This window comes from Triticum aestivum, chromosome 2B (genome assembly GCF_018294505.1).
Source record: "Triticum aestivum cultivar Chinese Spring chromosome 2B, IWGSC CS RefSeq v2.1, whole genome shotgun sequence".
In the NCBI taxonomy this organism is placed as follows: Eukaryota; Viridiplantae; Streptophyta; class Magnoliopsida; order Poales; family Poaceae; genus Triticum; species Triticum aestivum.
Window position 1 is genome coordinate 809,801,403 of NC_057798.1, and position 25,078 is coordinate 809,826,480.

The 25,078-nt window shown below is 48.6% G+C and overlaps 1 long non-coding RNA gene and 1 pseudogene across 1 annotated transcript; both read left to right on the forward strand.

Moving 5' to 3' along the window:
- Nucleotides 1-3,881, forward strand: part of LOC123039760 (E3 ubiquitin-protein ligase RING1-like) — a 5,124-nt pseudogene extending 1,243 nt beyond the window's left edge.
- A 15,572-nt stretch (nucleotides 3,882-19,453) lies between these two features.
- LOC123042985 (uncharacterized) lies at nucleotides 19,454-20,588 on the forward strand. The gene is made up of 3 exons (XR_006418973.1): nucleotides 19,454-19,632; nucleotides 19,747-19,824; nucleotides 20,453-20,588. It is a non-coding gene; the product is annotated as an uncharacterized lncRNA (long non-coding RNA).
- The last annotated feature ends 4,490 nt before the right edge of the window (nucleotides 20,589-25,078 follow it).

Here is a 25,078-nt window from a genome sequence, read left to right on the forward strand (position 1 = left end):
AAGATATACGCCCCCAAAAACCTATTGACGGTTCTGGGCTCGGCGGTATGGGATCATTGTCCTCTTCTTGTGGATCTTGACGCAGAACTAGAGATGGGCCGACGTTTCAAGTTTGAAAGTTTTTGGCCCAAGGTTGAGGGATTCGTGGACACGGTCTAGCAGGCATGGCAATCCGTATCTTCCCAAGAAAACCCTTTTATAGTCCTGGATAGTAAGTTACACGCCACTGCCAAGGCCCTGCAAAGCTGGAGTGATCGTTGGATCGACAACATTCGCCTTCAACTCTCCATCGCAATGGAAGTTATTGGTAGGCTCGACGTGGCGGTAGAGAGCAGGACTCTCTCGGACCAAGAGCATGGGCTACACAAGCTACTCAAGAAAAACTGTTGGGCATCTGTTCACTTGAGAGGACGCTAGCGAGACAGCGATCTCATTTGTTTCGTCTGAAGGAAGGGGATGTGAACACTGCATACTTCCAAAAGCAAGCACGCCATAGACAAAGAAAAAACATTATCACTTCTTTACATCACAATGGTGGGATATACACGGGACAAGATAACATAGCCGAAGTGGTGGACGGATACTATGCGGATCAATTGGATCAGCCCCGGCCCGGGAAGCTTCGATTAATCTGGACATGCTTGACTTACCACCCTTTACCTCACGCATTTGGAAGAACTGTTCACGGAAGAGGAGGTGCTCAAGACCATCAAAGCTATGCCCTTCGATAAGGCGCGAGGGGCTGACGGCTTCACATACATATTCTATGCGACTTGTTGGCCCATCATCAAAGGTGACCTTATGAATGCACTGGAGCATTCTCGCCGAGGAGATGTCCGAGGTATGGCAACAATCAATAAAGCGATCGTCTCGCTACTGCCTAAGAAAGCCAGAGATGTGGATATTAAGGACTATCGGCCAATTAGTCTTGTTAGTGAACCAATCAAAATTTTCAACAAGACCCCTATGTCGAGGCTTGCAGATGATTTACCAAAACTCGTGGGGCATCATCAGAGCGCGTTTGTCGGAGGTAGATCACTACACGACAACTTCATGCTAGTGCAATGTATGGCGAGACGGGTGCACACCTTAAAAGTACCCACAATCATGTTTAAGCTGGACATCACCAAAGCTTTTGATTCACTACAGTGGCCATTTGTCTTGGAGGTTCTAAGGAGGCTTGGTTTTTGCGAAAGATGGATCTCTTGGATTTCTGGGTTGCTGGCTACCTCATCCACGAGAGTCATGGTCAATGGTGCTCCCAGAAAACCAAACCTAGCATGTCAAGGTCTAAGGCAAGGAGCCCCCCTCTTAGTCATGATCTTCATCCTATGTATAGAACCCCTTCAGGTGCTACGAAAAGAGGGTTGTTGGCACCTTTGGCGAGGTCTGGCTTGAAACAAAGGTTGTCCGTGTTTGCGGATGATGTAGTGGCGTTCTTCAAAACAAATGAGACTGAGACGAGCATGTGTGGAGCGATCTTGGGGCTGTTTGGGCAGGCTTCGGACCTGGTGGTGAACATGAGTAAGTGCGTGGCCATGTCCGTTAGATGCTCACATGATGAGATGGAGGTTGTCTCGGCATCCTTGGGCTGCCCCACTTCACCGTTTCTGTGCAAATACCTGGGTATGTCGTTGACGATCAGAAAACAAACAACGACGCAAATGCAAGGTCTGGTGGATCGAGTTGTCGATTGTCTCCCGCTTTGGAAGGCGGCCATGCTACCAAAAGACGGCTGACTCCTGCTTATCCAATCTGTGCTATGCGCTATTCCCATCCACTCTATGATAGCGTTGGAACTGCCTTCAAAACCCTGTCGGCCCTGGTAAAGATTTGCAGAGGCTTTCTGTGGTGTGGCAAAAAAGAAGCACGAGGTGGAAAACGGGGTGGTAGCTTGGGAGGTGGTCTGCACGACGAAGTGGGATGGTGGCTTAGGAATCCCCAATCTTCACTGGCTGAACAAGGCGCTACAAGCGCGTTGCCATGGCTGCAAAAGGTTGTTAAAGACAGACCGTTGAAGAAATTTCAGATCAATGTCCCTGCTGGAATCTTGCGCCCTAGTGAGGCGTCTGCATGTACGACGATCGGTGATGGGAGAGCAATGCTGTTTCGGGAGGATCGGTGGATCAACTGTCTACGGATTTGCGAGATTGCGCCATATATTTATGAAAGGATCCTGAGGAGAGTCAAGAAAAGCAGACTTGTCGCAGACGCGCTCGCGGAGGACAATTGGGCAGGGGACATTGGCCCTGACATTACCCAACATGCTTTGGGCCAGTTCATACGTTTGTGGCCACGAATCTTTGCCTGGCAACTAACGAATGGGGTGGAAGATTCAGTCACGTGGGCTTGGGAAGCGAATGGTAACTTCTCGGCCTGCTCAGCATATGCGGCTAGGTACATGGGACTTCAGTTATCCCCGACGACCTCATTCACTTGGCAGTCTAAGGCACCCCTCCAATGCCCTTTTTTTTGCTTGGCCAGCACTCAAAAATCGATGCTGAACATCTGACAGGCTTGCTCGACGTGGATTACCCCATCAGGATGCATGCCCATTGTGCAAACAACAGGAAGATACTATGCAACACTTGCTAATTGACTGTGTGTTTGTCAAACAAGTTTGACACTGGCTAGGATCAATCACTGGGAGGATGGAGTTGGAACCACGACAAAATGAAACCTCCGGTCAGTGGTGCGCCAGGCAGGACGGCAACGCGAGCCACTACCGCAAGTCTTTGCGCGCTAAATGCCTTCTCGGCAGGTGGATGTTATGGAAACATCGGAACGCCATTGTGTTTTTCTATTTGGGATCCCTGAAAATTTCCAGTTCAATGGCGTGCTCGTGTTCAAAAATTTCGGGCCCAACTAACCAAAACAAACCGCAGCAAAGCCCATCGGTCTACCCTCCAGCTAACCCTAATCCCCTTCTGCTTGCTTCTCAGCCGCCGGCGCCTCCCACCCCCCGCTCCCGCGACGGCGCCCCTTCCTCCGTCTGCACCGCCGACGCCATGTCGTTGTCGGTCGCTCTCCCACAACAGGGCTACTACTGCCACCAGTGCGACCTCGCCATCACCATCGCCGCCCCCGCCTCCCGCGACGACAAAGTCTTCTGCCCGGTCTGCGCCGGGGGCTTCGTCGAGGAGCTCTTCGACGACGAGGAGCCCCCAAACCCCATCCCTCACCACCAGCCCCACCCGTCTCCCTTCTTCCCCTTCTCCAGCTTCCTCGACCTCCGCAACCCCAGCGACCTCGCGGTGGTTCCTCGGCCCGCCCTCCCCCTCCGCGACCCCCCCCCGCCGCCGCCTCCTCCAACCCCAGCAACCAGTTCGACGTCCACCTCGGCGACCTCCTCTCCGGCGGCGCCACCATCCAGATCGTCCTCGAGGGCTCCTCCTTCCCCAGCGGATTCGTCACCTTCGGTGCCGGCGGGGTCAGCCTCGTCGACTACTTCATGGGATCCGGCCTCAAGCAGCTCATCCAGCAACTCGCGGAGAACGACCCCAGCCGCTACGGCACCCTGCCGGCCGCCAAGGCTGCGGTTGCCGCCCTCCCTGATGTCGCCGTCGATGGGGGGCGCCCAGCACGTCCTCCACAAGGACTGCATCCTGCCATGGCTTGACCTCCACAACTCCTCCCTGTCTGCCGCCATCTATGACCACCAGCGCCAGGCAGCTGCCGCTGCGGTAGCGGCACCTGCGTCCCCGGGTGGCGGCCCTTCGCCTAGGGTCATGGTGAGGAGGTTCAGGATCTCGTTGCCGTGGCCTCTCAGGGCCGCTTTTTGAGCTCAGCAGGCGGAGAGCAGTGACCAGGACGCTGCTGGCTATGGCGACTACAAAAACGATGGGAATGCGAGCGGTCGCTCGTATGATGATCTCGACTGAGGTGCTTGCAAGGATGAGGGGAATAGGGGGATAAGGAGGTATAACCTTTCGCCTCGCACTTGTTACTGCCTTTACATATTTATTATTTCATTATAAGGGTTGCTTGCGTGAGTCGATTGCCGCCGCACGTGCCACCAGGTTGACATAGAACATGCATTGTATGGCTTTCCATTATTACCAAATACTCCAATATCTTGATTTAGGGTTTAGTATCTACTTTATCTATCTTGCAATGCAACAACGATTGATGAGCTAAAGAGCGGTGATTGTTGTTGGGAGCTGTCAATTCGTTTTTTCTATGGGCCATACTTGCACCATAAGAAAATGTTCTATTAATTAGGTGCTCAGCCTGCAGTTGAGGTTTTCATTTATTTGTCTTGGTTGGTCGATGCCATGTGGAACACGGCTAGTTGGATTGTAGGAAAATGTTCTATTAATTAAGCATTCAGCCTCCTGTTCAAGTTTTCACTTATTTGTCTGGGCTGGCCGATGCCACGTGTGAGTGGCGGTTTTAGTTCACCCCTGTATGGCTTTCCATTGATTCCTAAATAGTTCATTGTCAACAGGGTGCTGACGATTAATGTTTATGAGTCATGCTACTTGCACTGTGTTAAGCCTGCTGTTGAGGTTTTCATTTATTTGTATGGGTTGGCCATGTCACGTGCAACACAGCTAATTTTATGCTTAATTTTTTCTACGAGCCATGCTAGTTTGACTGCAGGGAAATGTTCTGTTAATTAAGTGTTCAGCCTCCAGACCGGGTTTTCATTTATGTGTCTGGGTTGCCTGATGCCACGTGTAGAAAACGACTAGAGAGTGGCGGTTTTAGTCCACCCCTGTATGGCTTTCCATTGTTACCCAATAGTTCAAATGGTCAATATCTAAATTTAGATTTAGAATTTACCTTATTTTATCATGATGAGTTGGACAGTGGTGATTGTCAACAGGGGCTGACTATTAATGTTTTTCCTATGAGCCATGCTAGTTGCACTCTAGGAAAATTGTTCTATTAAGCATTCAGCCAGCAGTTGAGGCTTTCATTTACTTCTCTGGGTTTTGCCAATGCCTCGTGTAATAGTAAAATGGCTAGTAGTATGGTTATTACGCCATCCTTGTATAGACTACAATGTTATAGGAGCCGGTAAGAGCAAAGGTTGAATAGCGTGGATAAATCAGTACCAATGCATGAGGACCAGAGCAAGTGGCCCCAGATTTTGCGGGAATGTGTTTATTTTCTTCTTTCCAGCTCACCTTCTGACCTGAGATTCAATCTGTTTTCCTGTTTCAGCTAGGCTCTAGATCCAAAGGGCGCTGCCTCTTACAGCAGCCGGACATCTATCAAGAGGTATGGCTGATGATGGATTCATGTACCTAGGGTAGGGTCATAGGCCTGACCTAAACGTCCTACCCTAGGACATTCTTAGAAGACGTCATCTTCCAGTCGACCAGAGAGGGACTCACTCGACTGGTCTGGAAGGACTCGACCATGGAAGACTCACTCGACCATGAAGACTCACTCGACCACCAGAAGGTCAGAAGGCACTCCGTAGCGCAACGGCTTGCTATTGAATAGACTTAATGATAATTAAGGCACTTATGAGGGGCGTTACCAGTAACGCCCCAGGCTTAATGTACTTTAACCTCTCCATTATGTGGGCTGGGAGGGGTCTTGGCGCACTCTATATAAGCCACCCCCTCCACAGATAGGGGGGTTCGCACTCTTGTAATACCCATATTCATAATCCACTCGACCGCCTCAGGGCTCCGAGACGTAGGGCTGTTACTTCTTCCGAGAAGGGCCTGAACTCGTACATCACGATCTTCACAACTACTCCATAGCTAGGACCTCGCCTCTCCTTACCTACCCCCTATTCTACTGTCAGACTTAGAACCACGACAGTTGGCGCCCAGCTTGGGGCAGGTGTTTTAGCGATTTGTGGAGGAGTTGCAGTACTTCCGAGTACCTTTATCATGATGACTGCTGGAGTTTTGGTTGAAGGGCGCGAGATCCGTCTCGGTGCTCTCACCTTTGTCGCCGACGACTCCGCATGGCTCCAGGAGGCTCCACTTGACATCGAGGCGCTCCCCGTCCGCGGGGCGACGCACTTTCGCGCATGTGTTCGCGGCGTTTTGCTGCGGCAACCGTCGACTCCGTATCGGTCGACTCCCCTATCGGTCGCCCGCCCAGTCTCCCACCAGCGCAAGCGTTCTGGTCGGTCGAGACTCCAGCGGTGGGTGAAACACGCGGTGGCTCGCCAGACAGCCACCACCCAGGTCGCGGCCATCGAGCCCGACGAATCTCTCTACGGCCTGTTCGATCTGTCGACTGGCTCCGTAGAGACTGCATCCGAGTGTGATAGCAGTGATCCAGCAGCGGAGATCCTCATGGTCGACGGCCCTCGCAGTCCTCCCGGCTTCGCTCACGGCGGTGGAGCCGCCGGAGGAGGAGATCCCGTGCAAGAGCACGAAGAGTACCAGCCCGAGACACTCGACTCTCTGCAGAGAGAAGAGCTTCACCGCAGGAACATGGATGCCCTACATACTCCCATCGCCGGAGAAACCCCTGAGGCTCGCGCCTTGGAGGAAGCACGTTTGGCCAATGTGGCTGAACGCGCTCGCTTGGAGAATCTTCAGCGAGCACTCGACGAGCGTGCGCGGCAACGAATCCCCGAAGCCAGTCGACGTCGGCTCTTCCCACCGACTCAGGTATACCGCACGCCAGTTCAGAATTTAGCAGCTGCAACTCGTATAGCAGAGTCTATCCAGCCGTCCCAGTCAGAAGCTGGGAGAGGCTTGCAGCAGATCAGAGATTTACTCCGAGCAGCGGGAGACCAGAACTCAGCCGTGTCGCAGTCGCGCAACAGGATTCACAGTCGATCCGTCGCTGCGAATACTGTTCAGTCGGCTCACAGCCCTAGATCGCCCCCGCGGCGAGAAGGGCGCGACAACCGGCGAGAGCAGTATGGAGACCGGGATGACAGGCGTCGAGTGCCCCTTTCCCCTCCAAGGGAAGGGTCATACGCTCCTCGGTGGCAAGATGATAGACGTCAGTTCAGTATGGGGCGAAGAGTTGCAGTCGACCCCAGGGAACCAGGCTTTGACGCGCGATCCATTATCGTGCAAGGCTTGGTCGACCGGAACAGAGCTCATCGAGGTGGACCCGAGAGAGATGCACCCACCAGCAGTCGAGTGCACATCTCTGGTCCGGAATGTTTTAGCAGGGCTATCAGAGCCGCAGTAATTCCCCCCAATTTCAGATTGGCAACAGGAGTCAGCAAGTTCACTGGGGAATCCAAGCCTGAAACTTGGCTTGAAGATTACCGAGTGGCTGTTCAGATCGGGGGTGGGAATGATGAGGTGGCCATGAAGCATTTGCCCCTCATGTTGGAAGGTTCTGCCAGAGCATGGCTGAATCAGTTACCTCCAAGCAGTATATATACTTGGGAAGATTTGTCCCGAGTGTTCGTCAGGACTTTTGAAGGGACTTGCAAGCGACCGGCTGGTTTGACAGAGCTGCAAGTTTGCGTGCAGAAAACCAATGAAACTCTCCGAGAGTACATTCAGAGGTGGATTACTTTGCACCATACTGTGGAAAACGTATCCGACCATCAGGCAGTTTGCGCCTTCAAAGATGGCGTCAAAAACAGAGAATTGAGTCTGAAATTTGGTCGAACCGGGGACATGACCCTGAGTCGAATGATGGAGATTGCTAGCAAATACGCCAACGGCGAGGAAGAAGACCGACTCCGAAGCAGCAAATACAAGCCAAGTCAGTCGGAGAAGGAAAATTCCAGTCGGAAGCAGAAACGGAAAGCCGAGCCAGCAGCTCCTGGAGAGGCCCTGGCCGTGACTCAGGGGAAGTTCAAGGGGAAGCCGAAAGGATCCTGGAATCCAAAGAAAGTAAAGGATAAAGAAGGCAATGACGTGATGGATATGCCATGCCATATTCACACGAAGAAGGATGAAGAGGGCAACATCATTTACCCAAAGCACACCACTCGCCAGTGTCGACTCCTAATCCAGCAGTTTCAGGGAAAACAGTCTAAGGACAAGGAGAAGGAGCCAGACAAGGCCAGAGACAAAGAGGACAGTGAGGAAGAATATCCGCATGTCAACTCCACTCTGATGATCTTTGCAGATGTGGAAAGCAAGAGTCGACTGAAAGTTATCAACCGGGAGGTGAACATGGTTGCCCCAGTAAAGCCAAGTTATGTGAAATGGTCCCAGACACCCATCACATTCGACCAATCTGATCACCCGACTCACATTGCCACTCCTGGGCGGCAAGCGTTGGTGGTCGATCCAGTTGTCGAAGGCACTCGACTGACAAAAGTGTTGATGGATGGTGGTAGTGGGCTGAATTTGTTATATGCAGATACATTGAAAGGGATGGGCATTCCGATGTCCCGATTGAGCACCAGCAACATGAGTTTCCATGGAGTCATACCAGGGAAGAAGGCCAATTCACTCGGCCAAATCGCCCTGGACGTGGTTTTTGGTGATTCCAAGCACTTTCGCAAGGAAAAGTTGACCTTTGAGGTTGTGGATTTTCAGAGCGCATACCACGCCATTTTGGGGAGGCCAGCCTACGCACGATTCATGGCTCGACCATGCTACGTGTACCTGAAACTGAAAATGCCAGGCCCCAAAGGAGTGATCACTGTCACCGGCGATCGGAAGAAGGCAGAAGAGTGCTTTCAGAAGGGCTCGAAGATTGCCGACTCCCAAGTGACAGCGGTCGAATTCGACGAATACATGCAAAACGCAGATCCGAGTGATTTGTTACGATCCAAGAAGCCAGCCACAGAGTCTGCATTTCAGTCGTCTGGTGAGACGAAGCCAGTCCATATTCACCCGACTGATCCCAATGCAGCCCCGACCCACATCTCCACAACACTCGACCCGAAATAGGAAGAAGCGCTCATCCAGTTCCTCCGTGAGAACTGGGACATTTTCGCATGGAAGCCAGCTGACATGCCAGGTGTTCCCAGGGAACTGGCTGAGCATCGCCTACGAGTCGACAAGTCCGCAAAACCAGTCAAAGAGCATCTTCGGCGGTCCGCCGTCCAGAAGAGAAAAGCTATTGGTGAAGAAGTGGCTCGACTATTGGCAGCAGGATTCATCCGTGAGATATATCACTCCGAGTGGCTTGCTAACGTCGTCATGGTTCCCAAGAAGGACAACTCACTCCGCATGTGCATTGATTTTAAGCACATCAATCGGGCCTGCCCGAAGGATCATTTTCCTCTCCCCCGCATAGATCAAATTGTTGACTCGACCGCGGGATGTGAGAGATTATCTTTTCTAGATGCATATTCCGGGTATCATCAGATCCGTCTGTATGGACCCGATGAAATAAAAACAGCTTTCATCACTCCATTCGGGTGCTTCTGCTATATCACCATGCCATTCGGCCTCAAGAATGCCGGAGCCACATTTATGCGAATGATTCAGAAGTGTCTTCTCACTCAAATCAGTCGGAATGTGGAAGCGTATATGGATGATATCGTCGTTAAGTCGCGAAAAGGTTCCGACCTGCTTGCTGACCTCGCCGAAACATTTGCCAACCTCAGAAGGTACGATATCAAGCTCAATCCGTCAAAGTGCACATTCGGAGTTCCTGGTGGGAAATTACTCAGTTTTCTCGTTTCCGAACGAGGGATCGACGCTAACCCAGAAAAGATCGGCACTATTCTCTGAATGAAACGCCCTGTGCGAGTGCACGACGTCCAGAAGCTTACTGGATGCTTGGCCGCTTTAAGTCGATTCATCTCACGACTCGGTGAAAAGGCATTACCTCTTTACCGACTGATGAAGAAGGCTGACAAATTCGAGTGGACTCCTGAAGCTGATGCAGCGTTTGCCGAGCTAAAAGCTCTGCTCTCCACCCAGCCGGTGCTTGCTGCTCCAATCAGCAAAGAGCCTCTGTTGCTTTACATCGCAGCCACTGGACAAGTTGTCAGTACCGTGCTTACGGTCGAGAGGGAAGAGGAAGGAAAGACCTTCAAAGTTCAACGCCCGGTGTATTATCTGTCTGAAGTCTTGACTCCATCCAAGCAGAGATATCCTCATTATCAGAAGCTTGTGTATGGCATATATATGACCACGAAGAAGGTTGCTCACTATTTCTCTGATCATTCTATCACAGTCGTCAGCGACGCTCCTTTATCAGAGATCTTGCATAACAGAGACGCAACCGGTCGAGTGGCGAAATGGGCGATTGAACTTCTTCCCCTTGATATCAAATTCGAGGCAAAGAAAGCCATTAAGTCCCAGGCTATAGCGGATTTCCTCGCCGAGTGGATTGAACAACAGCAGCCGACTGAAGTTCACTCGGAGCATTGGACCATGTTCTTTGACGGCTCCAAGATGCTGAATGGTTCTGGTGCTGGGGTTGTTCTGGTTTCCCCCAGAGGAGATAAGCTTAGGTATGTGCTCCAAATTCACTTTGACTCCTCCAACAATGAGGCAGAGTATGAGGCCCTCTTATATGGATTGTGCATGGCCATCTCACTCGGCGTCCGTCGCCTGATGGTCTATGGCGACTCAGATCTAGTGGTCAATCAAGTGATGAAGGAGTGGGACGTGAGAAGCCCAGCTATGACTGGATACTGCAATGCAGTGAGGAAGCTGGAAAAGAAGTTCGAGGGGTTGGAACTCCATCACATCCCCCGACTGAAAAATCAAGCAGCAGATGATCTGGCAAAGATAGGCTCCAAAAGAGAAGCCATTCCGAGTGGTGTATTTTTGGAGCATATACACACTCCGTCAGTCAAAGAAGATCCCTTCACAGAGGAAGCTCCACAACCCAAGAGTGCCACAGACTCGACTGAGGTTGAGGTCCCGGCAGTGGTCGACTTGGTCATGGAAGTTTTAGTGGTCACTCCCGATTGGACAATTCCATACATCGCGTATATTCTGAGAAAGGAACTCCCAGAGGATGAGGAAGAGGCTCGGCAGATCGTCCGTCGATCCAAAGCCTTTACCATTATCAATGGGAAGTTGTATAGAGAAAGCCCGACGGGAGTCGGACAAAAATGCATAACGCCAGAAGAAGGTCGAGTCATACTCAATGACATCCACTCGGGGACTTGTGGTCACCATGCGTCCTCTCGGACCATTGTAGCCAAAGCATACCGAGCCGGATTTTACTGGCCAAGGGCAAATGAGATGGCGAAAGAAATAGTGGACAAGTGCGAAGGATGCCAGTTCTACTCCAATATGTCACACAAACCGGTGTCAGCCCTGAAGACCATTCCACTCGTCTGGCCTTTCGCAGTATGGGGGTTGGACATGATCGGTCCCTTGCGAACAGGTCGGAGCGGTTTCACGCATGTACTGGTAGCAGTCGACAAGTTCACCAAGTGGATTGAAGCTAAACCAATCAAAAAACTTGACGCCGGTACTACTGTTTCCTTCATCAGAGGGCTGACGTTCAGATATGGGGTCCCGCACAGTATTATCACGGACAATGGGTCGAATTTTGACTCGGAAGAATTCAAGGATTTCTGCAACGCCCAAGGCACACGAGTCGACTACGCTTCAGTCGCCCATCCACAGTCGAATGGACAGGCAGAACGAGCCAACGGATTAATCCTCAAGGGTCTGAAGCCCCGACTGATGCGAGATCTCAAGCATGCGGCTGGAGCTTGGGTTGACGAACTCCCTTCAGTGCTTTGGGGTTTGCGAACCACGCCTAATCGGTCGACCGGAAGAACCCCCTTCTTCCTGGTCTATGGAGCAGAAGCAGTCCTTCCGAGTGATCTCCTTCACAATGCTCCTCGAATTGAACTATACAATGAAGCAGAAGCTGAGCAAGCGCGTCAAGATGCAGTCGACCTCCTAGAAGAGGAGAGGGAGATGGCTCTGATCCGCTCGACCATCTACCAGCAAGACTTGCGTCGCCTTTACGCCAGAAATGTGAGAGGTCGAGCTTTCCAGGAAGGGGATCTGGTCCTTCGAGTGGATCAGCAGAAACAACATAAGCTGGCCCCCTCCTGGGAAGGGCCCTTCATCGTCACAAAGGTTCTCCGCAATGGGGCATATCGTCTATATAACGTCGAACACAATATCGAAGAGCCCCGAGCTTGGAACGCGGATCTGCTCCGCCCGTTTTATACTTAAAGTTTTTCACTCGGAAGAGTTGTAATAAAATACTTCTGTAGTTCATGGGCTTCGAAATAATAGTGTCATAGTTCCTTCATAATTTTTGTCACTTTTTATTTTTGTCCAGTAAAATTTCCCCCCAGCGGGTGGCTTAGTCGCGAATCCGTTTCGCCTAAGTTTGTACAAATCCTACCGAGTGGTAAGCCAGACTTCCACTCGGAGGCTTAGCCGCGAATCCGTTTCGCCTAAGTAACCAAGAAATCCTACCGAGTGGCAAGCCAGACTTCCACTCGGGGGCTTAGCTGCAGTCCAGTACTCGCCTAAGATATAAGAAATCCTACCGAGTGGCAAGCCAGACTTCCACTCGGGGGCTTAGCTGCAGTCCAGTACTCGCCTAAGATATAAGAAATCCTACCGAGTGGCAAGCCAGACTTCCACTCGGGGGCTTAGCTGCAGCCCAGTGCTCGCCTACGCTATTAAAAATCCTACCTAGTGGTAAGCCAGACTTCCACTTGGAGGCTTAGCTGCAGTCCAAGGACTCGCCTAAGTATAATATGTACCCGCAAGGAGGACGAGGTGCAGGTCGATTGCGACCCTCTCCTCCGAGCTACACCATAAGTATGATGTGCGTTCGCAAGGAAGACGAGGTGCAGGTCGACTGCTACCCTCTCCTCCGAGCTTCGCCACAAATACAACGGAAATCCTACCGAGTGAAGAGCAAACCTCTCACTCGGGGGCTTAGCTGCAGCCCAGTGCTCGCCTAAGGTATAAGAAATCCTACCGAGTGAAGAGCAAACCTCTCACTCGGGGGCTTAGCTGCAGCCCAGTGCTCGCCTAAGGTATAAGAAATCCTACCGAGTGAAGAGCAAACCTCTCACTCGGGGGCTTAGCTGCAGCCCAGTGCTCGCCTAAGGTATAAGAAATCCTACCGAGTGAAGAGCAAACCTCTCACTCGGGGGCTTAGCTGCAGCCCAGTGCTCGCCTAAGGTATAAGAAATCCTACCGAGTGAAGAGCAAACCTCTCACTCGGAGGCTTAGCTGCAGCCCAGTGCTCGCCTAAGGAATAAGTCGACGGCAGTCGGCATCTCGCTGTTAACCTGCAAAGGGCAATTCAAGCCAAGAGCAATCATATCCAAACATCCAATCCAAATTTAGGTCGATACCTAAAAGAACCGAGAGTGCTCAGGCACTAAGCCTGTTAAGGTTTTATCGGTTACAACTCCACTCGGCATACCGAGGCAAATTTAAAGTCAAGGAAAGTTTTTTACCCCTCCTGTAGAGGGCTGGATGGAGCAACGAACTCGTCAAGGTCAATACCATCTGCAATCCGTGTAGCAGCAGCGATGAAAGTTTCCATGAAGGACCTGAAGTCGTGTTTTTTGGTGTTGGCCACTCGGAGAGCCGCTAGCTTATCTTCTCGGGCATCCTTGCAATGGACTCACGCCAGACACAGGGCGACATCTGCGCCACACCGAGCCGAAGACTTCTTCCACTCTTGCACTCGGTCAGGGACGGCGTTCAGTCGAGTCACCAACGACTCGAGGTCATTTTGGAGTGTCTCCCCGGGCCAGAGCGTCGAGTCGATGCGGGATGTAGCAACCTTCAGTCTTGCGAGATAATCCACGACGGCAGCAACACGGGACTCCAGTCGGAAGATGTTCATGGCAGTTTCATCATTCACCGGAGAATTGACGGGGTCAAGGTTCGTCTCCAGCTGGCTGGTTTCTTCTTCAAAGTTGCGACAGAACTCTGCAAAGACAAAACCCCGAATCAAGAAAATAGTCGAATGGGAACATAACAGTTGGAAGAATTGGTCGAGTGAAGAAGATTACCTTCGAGCATAAGGAACAATTTTTTAGCAAGACCACCCAAGAAGCCTTCCAGGTCATTCTTCTTCCCGGTCATCTGGTTGATCTTTTCAGTCAGAGTAGTCTTGTCAGCTTTCAATCGATCAACATCCTTGGTGGCAATGGCCAGAGCAGCCTTCAGATTGGTGTTGTCCTGTTCGAGCTTGGTGACTGAGGTTAACTTTTCATCAGCGAGCTTGATCTTCTCAGACAGCTCAAGCTCCTTCTTCCTCTGGGCCTCCTTCACCTTGCCTGTAAATTACAGCAACGTCAGGATTGAAACAAATGAGGGGAGAAAAGAGTCGTCGAAGTCTCACCAAACATACCTTTGGTCTCCTCCTTTGCCTTCCTCAAGTTCTCCTGCACTAGCTTCAAGTCCAACTCGAGCTGAATATGCTTCTGCTCCAGTTCGGTATAGCGCGTCGCAAGATCGCAGGATTTCTACGAAGAGTCAATCGACAAAATGTCAGAGATGATCCACTTCCGAGTGAATAAAGAAAAATGATGCGTTTCTAAGACTACAGTCGAATGCAAGCATTCGACCGTAGTCTCGGGGACTACACCCAGTGGGTGCACTCAGCGTGCCCCCACTGGTCTTATTCAAGACAGAGTCGACCAGTCGACCAGCAAAAAAAAAAAGAGTCGACCATTCGACCAGAACTTCTCCAGACTGTAATCAACTGCCAGCAGTCGACCACAGTCTCGGGGACTACACCCAGTGGGTGCACTCAGCGTGCCCCCACTGGCCTCAGAAACCCATTCATTTCATTCGAGTGATGATCAATATTTACTTATGAAGCCTAAGACCGACTGCCAGCAGTCGACCTTAGCCTTGGGGACTACACCCAGCGGGTGCACTCAGCGTGCCCCCGCTAATACGGAGTTTTTACCAACACACCCAGTGGGTGACTGCTATGAATTCCAGAAAGAAGAAAAGTTTTGATAGCATATCCTAACAGAACAGGCGGTGGTCGACTGACCTGAACATTGCTCTGAAGGGCAGAGCTGGCGTCGTAAGCCGCTTGGCTCGCATCCCGAACGATCTTCACCTGCTCCATCATGATCCCTGCTTGACGGATCGCCTCCTTAGCAGCATTGGTCTGGTCCTCCGGGACGTGGTGCGTGGCGAAGATCGAAGGTTGCCTAGCACTCGACGAAGTGGGTCGAGCACTCGTCAGCGGCACCGCGAAGGACACGGTATGTCGAGTGCCGACCTCTCCTTCCGTCACAACGGTCTCGGGCGCCGTCACATCTTGGGCTGCTTTGCCAGTAGATGCCTTCCTGCTCCTCCTAGTCTTCAATGGCTCCTCATCCTCATCATCGTCATCGGGAAGAGTGATAATGTCATTGGTTGGAGCTTCAGAAAAGAGTCAAAGTCAGAAACTATGAGTCAGTCGACTAAGAACAAGAATTAAGGATACAGTACCAGGATTTGAGGTCGCGGCGTCCTCCATCTCATGGTCCTCGGCCTTGCCGGAGGTTTCGGAAGTCGCAGCGCTGAAGTTCCAAAAAATCAGTCGACCGATTCAAATATCAACCAGAGATAAAACTTATATAGTACAAGAAGACTCAAGCAGTATGTTTACCCTGAGATGGTGGGGATGGCCACCTTCATTTTTGGCAGAGGCTTGGTTGTCCTCGACGGAGCTACTTTCGACTGCTTCGGCGCCTTCTCGGTCGGCACCGGAGAAGCGGTCCGAGGGCGTTTGGTCGACTGCGAGGCAGTCGCCACTCCCTTACCGCGCTCAGTCGAAGGGTCGTGCACAAGTTTTGACCGCCTTTCCGAGCGCGGTGGTACAACCTCTTCCTCCTCATCCTCGTCGTCATCATCCTCGTCATCATCATCGTCGTCATCGTCGTCTTCTGCAGCGTCTGAATCCCACTCTTCCTGGCTCTCGCCCCCGCTGGCTTCCCCCTCCTCAGTCGGAGTCTGAGCGCCATTGGGCATTGAGTATAGCTCGGTAAGAGCCTGGAAATATCAAAACAGAGCTCAATCGACTAAATCACAGAGACACATTCGACAGATATACAATGGAAAGCAGAGCAAATGTACCTTGTCTGGAACGCTATTGTGGTCAAGTGGAGAAATCCTCCGGGATCCGCGAGGGTTGTCTTTGTTCCCAGTGATCGCGGCCATCCACCTTTCCACTATGGCGTCGTCGACTGCCTCCGGGTTGACGCGAGTATCGTCCTCGGTGCCGCAGTACAGCCACATACAGTGACTCCGAAACTGAAGCGGCTGAATTCTCCTCCGAAGGAAAACCTCCAAGAGATCCATGCCAGTCACACCGTCCCGAACCAGCTGTACCACGCGATCCATCAGCATCTTCACATCGGCTCTCTCTTCTGGAACCACCTTCAGAGAGGAGGGTCTGTTCACTCGACTCATGGTGAATGGAGGAAGACCACTCGACTGTCCTGGCGTCGACTCGTTCTGGCAGTAGAACCAGGTCGACTGCCAGCCCCTGACCGACTCGGGAAAAGACATAGCTGGGAAGGTGCTCTTATTCCTCAACTGGATCCCTAGGCCCCCGCACATCTGAACCACTTGGGTCTTCTCGTCACCAGGGCTTGCTTTCTTCACAGTCTGGGAGCGGCATGTGAAGATGTACTTGAACAAACCCCAATGCGGTCGGCAGCCCAAAAAGTTCTCGCACATGGACACAAACGCAGCAAGATACGAGATGGAGTTTGGAGTAAAATGATGGAGCTGGGCTCCGAAGAAATTCAGAAAACCCCGAAAGAAAACACTCGGCGGCAGCGAAAATCCTCGGTCGACATGGGTGGCCAGGAGCACGCACTCACCCTCTTCTGGCTGAGGCTGCCACTCTTGGCCAGGAAGCCTCGCGGCGCCGTGGGGGATCAACCCATCGTTGGCCATATCGAGGAGATCCTTCTCCTTGATGGTCGACTGGATCCAATCTTCCTGGACCCAGCCCTTCGGCAAGTGGGATCTCGACGAGGAGCCTCCGCGGCTGGTAGATCTCCCCTTCGCCTTCTCGGTCGCCGACGCCTTCTCCGCCGCCGACGCCTTCTTCGCACGCTCCAGCACCGCCGTCTTCTCTTTGCCCATGGCCGCCGGCGGAATGCGCAGGAGAGGAAGTAGCAGGAGCAGCAGCGCTTGCAGAGGGCGGAGACGAAGAGAGCAGAGGGGGAAGAACGGGGTACTGTGCAGAAGCCCCCGCGAGTCGCATTTATAGCATCCCTTCCGAGTGGATGACAGGTGGACCCGAACAATCTAATCATATCCCGAAACAGTTGCACTGCGCGATACGTGGCGGAAAAAGCGGCGCGGAGATCGAGGCGTCCCTGTTATGTCCCATCCGAGCGCCGCAGTCTGTTCCGCTTCGCGCGCTTCCCCAAATTTCGTATCCCGCGAGATCCGCGAGCGACAGATCGGTCTGTCAAGTGCGAGATTTCCTGCGATCCGTCGCTCGGGAATGGCAAAGTAAAAGAAGGTCACTCGACTAAAGAACAAGAATGGATCGAGTCGACTGAAGAAAAGTCGCTTGTCATCAACGGAGAAGATCTTGATCCAAGACAATACTCAGCCAGTATGCAAAAGACAATCGGAAACAATGTCAACTCCTCCTTCACTCAAGCCTCAATCCATTCGGGGGCTAATGATGGATTCATGTACCTAGGGTAGGGTCATAGGCCTGACCTAAACGTCCTACCCTAGGACATTCTTAGAAGACGTCATCTTCCAGTCGACCAGAGAGGGACTCACTCGACTGGTCTGGAAGGACTCGACCATGGAAGACTCACTCGACCATGAAGACTCACTCGACCACCAGAAGGTCAGAAGGCACTCCGTAGCGCAACGGCTTGCTATTGAATAGACTTAATGATAATTAAGGCACTTATGAGGGGCGTTACCAGTAACGCCCCAGGCTTAATGTACTTTAACCTCTCCATTATGTGGGCTGGGAGGGGTCTTGGCGCACTCTATATAAGCCACCCCCCTCCACAGATAGGGGGGTTCGCACTCTTGTAATACCCATATTCATAATCCACTCGACCGCCTCAGGGCTCCGAGACGTAGGGCTGTTACTTCTTCCGAGAAGGGCCTGAACTCGTACATCACGATCTTCACAACTACTCCATAGCTAGGACCTCGCCTCTCCTTACCTACCCCCTATTCTACTGTCAGACTTAGAACCACGACAGCTGACGCAACCTGAATTTTCCTTTTCGCTGTCATGTTCATTCGTTTCAGATTCAATTTGATATGTGATCTGTTCATTTGCAGGGTGCTGGATTGGCAGTCCTCCAGAGTTGCTGGGAAGAAGAAGATGGGTAAGCTCCTCTTTTCAGATATGGAAATGATAAATCATATAACTGTTTGCAGATATATTTCAGTTCACCCGTAACAGATTCTGATATATTTTTCTGTATGTGAGATATAACCATATTCTTATTTCACTACTAATATTACTGCCTAATTCTACATATCAGTTGTATCGCGCTACTCTGTTAATACTCTAGATTCTGGAGGACCTTCTGTTTTTAGGTTATTGTTATCTTCCAGCCTTTATCATACATTCTTCTTATCCAATTTGTATTGATACCAAAAATAATTGAGAAAGCATGAAATGGAATATATTGTTTTTGATGGACTGAACTATAAGGGGAGTATTTTCTGATGGAACATGTGCTTTATCTTAGTATCAACCATCAAAGGTTTATTGCGACTGATAGAGAAGAAAAGGCATGCCATAATATCATAAGCCTGATGTAAACACAGATATTGTTCTGTTTCAGCTTCTGTAAACGCTTCGAATTCCAAAACTCTGCTACCTCTGAGTGACTATACACATGTATACATTCAGTAGAAAACTCTACTACCTCTGAGTTATATTGATAATGCGCGTAATTGGTAGTAGCTCTGCCTAGGGTGGATGCTTGCTACTGACTGGGGGCAGCAACAGTGTGCATTCGTGCTAGCTCTTCCTCCCCCAATTACAATTTACAGTGGTTGAAATTGGGGGAACCTGGGCTGCTTTTGCTGTTGGTTGGGAGGACGAGCTGCACCGCGCATTCGTGTTACCCCCCAACCCCCCACCCCCACCCCCATTATTTTTGTGGTTGAGCTGGGGGGACTAGACAGTGGTTTGTGTTCTGCTTTTAGATCCTGGGTACCAATGTATTTATATTTAGTATATTAAAATTGATTTTCACCTTCTCAAGTTAAATTGTTATTACTTTTAGGCACCTCCTTCGCCCAGCCGCTCATTTGGGATCCAGCTGCAGTCCTCGCCGCCACCTTCTCCTTCTCCCAGCTGGCCGCCCCCTTTCTTTGCAGCTTGACATAAAGATTAGCATGTGTGTGTGTCCTGCAGCTCGAGAGGGACAAAATAGGAGGTCACCATGAAATGTCGAAAGAGAAAGAGAGGCCGTAAGAGTGGATCATTCATTTGTCATTGGTTTCTCATCACTTATCCAATACTTTCTTTGTTGCTATCTTCTGATGATATACTGACTTGCAATATCTACATTCTCAATATGTAAATACGCAAGGGAGTGGATACCAGTATATTACTCTTTCCGTCCATATAATCAGATGGTTGTCTGTCAATTTTATAAAATTCTTTGGATTTGCTCAATATGTGTCATGTACCTAGGACCATTCACTCCAATGTGGTATGAGAACATTTATTTTCTAATTGTTCTTGGTTTGATGTCAAGGCGTACTCATTCTTGAAATCTATGTGGCTTTTTCAGAAACACTATGTTCCAAGAAGTTTATTCAAGAGAGCTGGGCATATAGGTCCGTCATGACTGGCAATGCCCTACAGGTCCGTCTCCGTCTCAATCTCGACCTCCTTGTGGACTGAAAGCTGATGCCATGTCTTTTATGTGATTTGATGCCTCTGGTTCTTCCATGATATATTTTATTTGCTGTCTTGAAGGACGGCTTGGTTGATGCAATCCGTGTATCCCTCACGGATCCACTTGGAACTCATGCTGCAGACCATCAATTAGGTGTGGTAATGACCTTCTCCTTTCCTGAGGATTTCATTTTCCTCTTCTTTTTAGTTGCTATACTGTAATGGTGTTTTATCAGTGGTGCTTTGCCTTATCTATTGCTATATATTTATCCTTTTGAATACTGTGTGACCTGCTAATTTAGACATTGTCAGTACATCTATTATTTTTTGGCTTATATCTATATTAGTTAAGATGGTTCATGTAGTTTCGTGGCATTTTTATTTTTCTTCTTCGGATCTGTTGTACTTTGTAGCTGAAATTTCATTATGTATGAATGAAAAAGAACGGGAATAAGCAGACCATGTGTATAAATATCACTAACTACTGATACTTTGCATCAGTTATCTAGAAGTAATTCATGTTGTACCCTTAGGATCAAAGTATAGGTTGTTTTCGTCCAAAGAAATGCATTATAGATTTACCAATTATGTGCTTACAATCTGAAATAGGCTAACCAGCAGAAAAATTGGTTCGATTATGATATTATTGTTCAATCCAAAGAAATGCATTATAGATTTACCAAGTATAAGTAGTATACTCTCTAGAAGTTTGGCACCGCCCATTTTTTGTCATTTAAGTGTTCTATAGTGTTATGCTCCTGTAGTAACCATTTGGTTTTGATGGCAGGATAACCATACTCAAGTCTGGTAGTGCGATGGCTCCTGTAGAACTAATCTCTGCACAATTTGTTTCAATGAGCACCCAGGTAATTCAGATGCTCCATTTGATTCTTGGACACTCTCCCTGCTGCTCATTTCACAACTACGTCTCCATCATAACTTCAAGCTGTTGTTTTCAAACAGTAAGGGAGAACGCTACTGATACAGTATATATTGGACATTGAATTGGTGCTCCATGGAGCCAGGGCACCATGATATATACACAAATCCAAACCAAATTTGGGTATACTTTTTCTGGAAATTTTAGTTCTGGGGTATAATACCTGATTATTATAGAATTCAAGTACTCTACATCTGGGATATTGCTGTGTATATCTATTTCTGCATACCATACTGCTTGTATATAAAATCAACATATATCTGCAGTCAAACAATCATTAGAAAAAGTAACTGCAATTTGGCTTTAGTACAAATATTTCACATATATGCGCCTTAGTTCTATGTAATGCTTTGTTGTTCTCTAAGGTATCCTCCTATCTTTGATGGAAGTAGTAGCATTTTTCTGGCTGAGCTAATGGCAGTGCTGCATGTTAATCAATGTAAACCCTAGAGAATCATGTAATTAAGGATAGCCATTGTTATTGTAATCGTAGATTGATCCTAATGGGATCCCGTACATCTCGATGTAATCTTGATGATCAAGTATCGTCCAGTATATATTCATGGCAAGGCCCAACGGGCAAATCACGGCAAACAATCATGTTTAGCTCTGCTTTCTCTTGCCGTCAGCTGCCCCACGTGTGTCGCGCTCGTGGACGGCTGTTGCGTGCATCCTGATTGTGGCTTCTGATAGTTTTTTCTAATTTTATCAGTGGTGTTTCCTGACCTGTTCTATTACTTATATCTTCATGCTCCTTGACGTCAGAAAGTATTTTCTTACTTTTTTAGTTTATAGTCTATGCACCTTTGCCAGATGGAGCACCACTTTGTCTAGGTATTTATTTGTTTTAAATTCAGCATTAGTTATAAATTAGTATTCAACTTATCCCTATTTTTATTTCCTACATGAGAAAGTAGTTTCAGGGAATGATTTCTGAATTTGGCAAAACGTTGATGGCTATATTATTTCAGTCTAAAAAGTGTACCATGCTATCCGCGGAACTTACTTTCAAGTATAGATAGATATGAACAGTGAACAGATCTATACCACACCAGCTTATTCACATTAAATGTTCTTTTCATATTTAATTGATGAGCAGTACGCGTGTGTCTGGCTATGTCAACTCTCTTGCTGAAAGTACTTTCTTTTTTGTTTAGTGGGTTTTTGTTTCCCTTTGGAAATGACAGTAGGTTTTTTATTTTGCAACAGTTAATGAAATTTAAGACCTGAAGACTGCTGCCCATACAACGATGAAGATGCCATCTCCAACTAGAACAGCATCAGCCTACTTGGACATCGACTGGTTGCCAGTTGAACCAGCAACCAGCAGCCGACATTAGCGATTCAGGTCATCTGCCACACTCGCATAAATGCATCCAGGGTGTTCAATTGTAAATGAAATGCACATTTTGGTTGATATAAACTATTGAACTCCTTGTCTTCAATGATGCTAAGCTCCCTAGAATCAGTTTTGGGACAGAGGGAGTACCATAAGAGTTGACCGTTCCTTCTTAGGATATAGCATTCAGACCACCTTATTTCCTCTTTGATAAGCTTACAAGAACAATCTTCAGCCTTTTATTTAACTTAATAGAAGAACAATCAGTATGCCATCTATCCGAATTTTGTATAGTGCCTAAGTTCATGAGCTAATTCTAATATTATTTATAGATCTTTCGTATTATCATCAGGTTGATGAAGCCTGTCAAGTATTGTCCACTACTAATTGCATTAGCTTTGCCTCAGAACTTGGAAAGAGAAAGTAGAGTTATCAATACTGATTATCTATAAGGTACCGTAGATATCGATGTTTCCAGAGCATCGTTTCCAATTGTCTGCTGTCACATTGTGTTTATGAGCAGATACAACATCTCCTGTAACACTTATTCTTAAACTTGCTGATATGAACTACTTGGCTATATTTATAGAATTTATGTCTTCATGTTTTGTACTACTCAATGCAAATCAGTTGTCCTCGGCAAACATTGTGCCTTGCTTTTGGTAGAAATTTTGCTTTTATGATCTGTAGTGAAATTGTTGTTATCCTGGTTCAAGGTAGAGAAGAAGAAGAAGAAGAAGAAGAAGAAGAAGAAGAAGAAGAAGAAGAAGACTTATGTTGTTGTTGTTGTTGATCTGAATTGGAGGCTTTGTTGGTGATGAAGAGTCTATTGATCTCCGTTGCCTCCTCTCCGCTTGTTGTTTTGAGGACACAGTATTTTGATTCAATTTAGCTAGCTCGGAGCAGAACTGTACCCATGTATTCCTTTTGTTCGTCCGGAAATACTTGTCGTAGAAATGGATACAAATGGACGTTTTTAGAACTAAAATACATTCATTCCTTTGGACTTGGACGGAGGGAGCAGTAACTTTATACATCCACTATTTATTTTTCTGTGTGCCCAGCCCACACATAGAAATTGTGCAAAATTGGTTGAGTGGCGAAAACTATGACAAGGAGGCGGTGTAGAGGAGAGGAGTAGTATTTATGGAGTAGTAGTAATTATAATTATTGTTTCTCAATGAGTCAATCCATCCGTCCATCACGCTGTGCTGCTGGGGAGGTTGCATTGCATCACGGGGAGTAGTAGTACTGTTTGGCTGGCGCGTCTCCTCGGTAGTAATCGATTACTTGAATGCATGCATGACGCGTCGGTAATTGCACGCATTCATGCTTTTGTCGCGTGTGCGTGGTCAAAACATACAATGACAATTTTCGCCAAAAAAAGAGAAACATTTCCTATGCGTGCACAGTCAGCAACGACGATCCATTTCCTAAAAAAAAACGGCGATCGTCTGGGGGAGGTTGCATTCCTTGCTTTATTTTGGACGGCGCGTCTCGTCTCGTCTCGGTAAAATAACCCAATTCAATTCCTCGGTAATCGATCAGAAAAAGAAAGCTTTAGTTTGGACGGCGCGTCTCGGTAAAATATAATCAATTCTGACGCGTGACGCGTCGCTTTCCATGCTTGCTGCTTGGCTGGGGGAGGTTGCATCTGGGGGAGGGAGGTCCTGAAATCGGATCGAAACTCTCGCGCTCTCGCTAGTGAGACCGGAGACGCATCGCCATCGCCACCAGAAAAGAATCCACCTCTGCTCTGCTCTGCTTGTTAAAGATTCTTTCCGTCCGGAGACGCCTCGTCACGCTGTTGCTGGATGGATCACCGTCCTTCCCTTCCCTGGTGGCAATCAGGTTCTTCAAGCCCAGCAGTCGCGTGGTGGCACCGGCACGACGCCCGTCGTCGTTCCTCTATGGACGGATGGAGGAGGATGTGTGCCGCGCTAAGGCCCGCCGGACTCCGGCCCGCCTGGAGCCCAGGTACGTGAGTGAGCCCTGGACGCGGACGCGGATGCGGATGGAGGAGGATGTGTGCCGCGCTAAGGCCTGCCGGACTCCGGCCCGCCTGGTGCCCAGGTACGTGAGTGAGCCCGGTCCATCTCCCTTTTGCTGGATATAATATACTAAACATATAAAAAACTAAACATATCAAAAAATACTTTTGCTGGATATAATATACTAAATATTTAATTTTATCACTGATATGATGTAATACACATATAATAAATATAAGGGACCCTTAAATACAAAGTATACATTGTACAAAATGACATTAGTTAATTTTCTTCAGATAATGCCTCTTCTAAGTCATTGGCTAGGACTTTAGTGTTTTTATGTAGTGGAAAAGGAAGAAAGTTGCATGTATTTGTATATTAATTATTCCACTAAAATTAAAATTATATGTATGAGCTTGTATCTATTTTAGTTTTTTTAAATATCATGCCTTAGAGCTCTAAAGGATACAGAGGGTTCTAGACTGCATGGTTGTTTACTCTAGGTGTAAGTAAGTAAAAGTTGTAGTTTCTAGCCTAAGAAAGTTGGTTGTGTTGCTACTATGTCTCTGACCAAGTAGTGTACAAACATGCATGGGAATACAAAAGGGACTTGCACACTCTTGGAAAAAGAAGCGACATATATAATGACTTGAATCTATACCTAGTAATAAGGAGAGGTGCGTTTCTGTGAATTTTTTGGTCTGTCCACCGCTTTCAGATTTTATTTTTATCCGAGGTGGTACTAACATTTTGTGCATTTGCCCGCTTAATTTTTTGGGTCTGGCCTTAACATGCACTGTAGCAAAAAATTTCATCCGTCCAGGCCGTGTTTAAAAAACTATTGGCAAATACACGCCCAGGGTGTGCCCAATTGAGCCATCTCGGAAGCATTATGGTAATATGTTAGTTTTAACTGCACTAGTAAAACTGCGAAAAACAGAAGCAGGTTTTGGAAACATTTTCGTTAGGTTTTTAGGTTCTCTCGAAGGCGATTTGTTGCCACCGTCGAGGTTTATCTAGCCTAGCCGGTCCAACTGATTTTTCTTTTCGAGCTCACCTTTGGGAGATCCCAATATCAAAACTCGGCCTTGATCGAACTTCTAGCATGTGAGAGGTGATTTAGGGTTCCTGCAACAACCGATC